The 3,618-nt window shown below is 32.6% G+C and overlaps 1 long non-coding RNA gene across 1 annotated transcript; it reads right to left on the bottom strand.

Annotated features, from left to right (window-relative positions):
- Nucleotides 1–1,311: 1,311 nt before the first annotated feature.
- LOC110938585 lies at nt 1,312–2,185 on the bottom strand. The gene is made up of 2 exons (XR_002591507.2): nt 2,067–2,185; nt 1,312–1,655 (listed from the first exon to the last, which is right to left on the bottom strand). It is a non-coding gene; the product is annotated as an uncharacterized LOC110938585 (long non-coding RNA).
- Nucleotides 2,186–3,618: the final 1,433 nt, after the last annotated feature.

Genomic DNA, 3,618 nt, shown 5'->3' with positions numbered 1-3,618 from the left:
CATAATTACAATTTTGCCATGTGTTCACACTGGTTCTCGCGGTTCTCGCAATAAAGGGTGGTTCCTAACGGATCCTTATCCTATATATATATATATATATATATATATAGGGGATGGTTCAAATGAAAACCACTTTTAACGCGAAAACTCGAAAACTAACTAAAAAAAGCCTAAAAAACACACAAAATTTTTTTTTTTTTCAATTTTTTTTATAAAAATCGCTAGTTTTTATATATAAAAAAACTTTTTTTCAAAAAAAAAAAAAAAATTTGTGTAGTGCACATGTGTAATAATACACATGTGTAGTACACAGACACATGTGCAGTATTACACATGTGCACTACACAAAAAAAATTTTTTTTTTTTTTGAAAATTTTTTTTTTTAATAAAAAAACCTGCGAAAATTTGATTGAAAAAAAAAATTAAAAAAAAAATTTTTTTTGTATGTTTTTTTGGCTTTTTTTAATTAGTTTTCGAGTTTTCGCGTTAACTAGTGGTTTTCATTTGAACCTTCCCCTATATATATATATATATATATATATATATATATATATATATATATATATATATATATATATATATATATATATATATATATATATATATATTAGTAATTTACCCGCGCGATGCAGCGGGAAACATACCACTTAGGGACACTCAAATAAAAGATATTTTTAGGCCATAGATTATTAATAAATAAAACGTTTGCAAGGATACAATTCAATCAGAATGGCAATTTATTTCATGATACTAACATATAACAGAAGTATATATATATATATATATAATTATAAAGCTTCGGAAATGTGTGTATATGTATATTATGGTTAATTTATTATTTTTTATTTTAAAGGTAAAAAAATCTATACAGTTAATATCGGTGATATATCGGTCACTTAGTAAACTAAAAAATGTGTGTATATACAAATGTGTGTATGTATATATACTATATTTATAATTATTTTTTAAAGATAAAAATGAAAACTAAAAAATAAAAGGAATGGCTTATGCCCCTCTAAATCACGGGCCTTGTGTGGAAGTCCTCCCCGCACACCATCATAGCCGGCCATGTTAAGCGCTATGTAAGTTTCTCCTTAATAATTTTTATGTTAAATACAAATCGAAATTACGAACCTAACAAAATTATAAATAGTCCCTGAAATTTCATCTCGATTTGGGTCCTAAAAATTTGTTGGTTGACTCCCTGCATACACCTGGTTAACGCTGTAGTTATAAACTTTGTTTTAGTACACTACTTCTAAGTGTAATTCCCGTTAACATATTGCAACTCAAATCATCTGTAAACACTTATATGGTTTTTAACTTAAAACAATTTTATTCCCAAAAAGGCTACAAAACAATTATTACACGTGCACATTAACACAAGACACACTCAAGCATGTAAAAGTTGATTTCTTGAAACAACAACAAAATAAAAGCCTGTTCAAGGCTTTTTTGTACCAGGAGAGGCAAGTTCAACAGAAATTATGAATGCAGACTTTGTGGCTTCCCTCAGATATTGCACATCTCCACTCATGAGCTTTAATAGATTTATGCTAACCACAAATCTTATTCCTTCTTCAGTTGTATCCACACTGTTTCCAAACATCTGCTTTAACAGCTCTTCCGGCACACCACCTCCGGTGTGTGTTATCCTACAAAAACACGTGTTTTCGAATAAATACATGTGACTAAGGAGCTTCGCTTAAGAAACACCACTAACACACTATCCAGACACCACTGACATGTCATACGGCCCCATATGACATCATATGTGTCCTATGACACGTATAAATGATGATGTGGGTTGGATGACAGGTGAACAATGGTCATATAGGTTGTATGAGGGCCCATATGAGGTGGTGTTCATCACATCATACAGCTCGTATGATATGTTTGACGACTATTTTTCGCCCTATCCTATGGCCTTTATGACATCATATGGCCCGTGTTTTGTGATTGGCCCTCCGGTGTAAAAATTTGGCGGCGGTGCCTATTTAGTATCGCCTTAACTAAGGCAGGAGTCAATTGAAACAAACCTACGTTCGAGTCAAGATAATACATACCTGAGTTCCAAATTCACAAGCTGAACCAACTTGTCCAACTAATCTTTGGTCAAATTAGCTGCGATTACAATAACACCACCAGGTGGCGTGCAAGAGACCGATAGAGACAAGAAATCTGCAAGAACTTGCAAAAGAAGTTTATTTTAGCATAAAGCTGCAGAAGGTGCATCAGTTGGGACTGTCAACACAACCGATTGAGACGACTCGTTTAAAAAAAGTATCGAATTGGTTTATGTCCTTACAAAAAAATGGGTTTTGGCTAAAACAGGCATTGAATGTGAATTAAGGTATATGTATTTATAAGGTTGACATAGCTTTTTTAAATTTTAATAAAAACAAATCAATGAATGGGGTTTCAAACAGGCTTAGGATGAAACAGGCTAAGCCAGGTTAGATTGACTCACAAACGTTTTTCCATTTTTAAGAACATTTTGTAACAATGAATGGGTTAACTATGACTCCAAAGACAATATTTTCTTTATTATTTTTGAAAGGCATCAAGATAATATTTGTTACAATAAAAATGACTTTACCCAAATTTTAACCCATTTTCTAATTTGACCCGTTTAACTTTAGTTTTGAGATTAATTTGACATTAGGGTCAAACCTGGTACATTTGGACAGCTCCTTAGAAAAAAGACTTATTCTTTGACTTTCAGGATAGTAATCTGAAAATTAGACGATGGTTTCAACTTTCAAGTCTTATATGGTTTGAAGTCCCTTTATTTAACTTATCCTTTCATGGTCTTATATAGAACTGAAATTTGTAAGGTTTTAAGCAACTTTATAGCATGAATTCGAAAGCATCGTACATGTACCTTACGATGCAACCGGACCTCGAACTTGTTTCGTGGTCTTGATCTTTGATCAACTTGAAATCTCCATGAAACAAAACGAATCAATTAAGGATCTGAGTTCGAGTTTGCGATTTCGACCAAGTTATATTTAAATATTTACATGTGAAGCTTTTATTTTCTAGAGTTTGCAATTTCGGCGCATTTATCATATTTCGACCCAGTTATCTATAAATCAAAGTTATTAAAGGCGCGAGGCGCACTCAGGGCGATTTGTTGGGCCCAGGGCTTTATTTGTGCCTAGGTGCGCCTGGGTGCTCGGTTTAATAACTATGACATGAACCATAGCTATTAAAGGCGCGAGGCGCACTCAGGGGGATTTGTTGAGCCCGAGGTTTTATTTGCGCCTAGGCGATCGCTTTAATAACTATGTTATAAATAGGTCAAATGGGTAAAACAAAAAATATTAGCTCAAATGGGTAGGAACATAATAAAAAATGTATATGATGATCATTCTATTAAAAATAATACATTATTAGCATGGGCTATAAAAATGAAAGAAAGGAGCCTGGTACATGAGGCAAGCTGTTGCGCAAAAGCGCCTCACTAAAGCTGAGGCAACTTGTTTCATGTACGTTCATATACAATCTTAAATACTAATTATTTTTTCATATTATGTTTTTCTTGTAAACTTATTTTTTAACAAGTTTTAATAGAACAGGTTCTGGTGAAAGAGGGTCCGTCTAAAAATAAACTTT

This window comes from Helianthus annuus, chromosome 5 (assembly GCF_002127325.2).
Source record: "Helianthus annuus cultivar XRQ/B chromosome 5, HanXRQr2.0-SUNRISE, whole genome shotgun sequence".
Taxonomy (NCBI): Eukaryota; Viridiplantae; Streptophyta; class Magnoliopsida; order Asterales; family Asteraceae; genus Helianthus; species Helianthus annuus.
The sequence above is the reverse complement of the archived record's forward strand: the minus strand, read 5'-3'. Positions and strand labels throughout refer to the sequence as shown.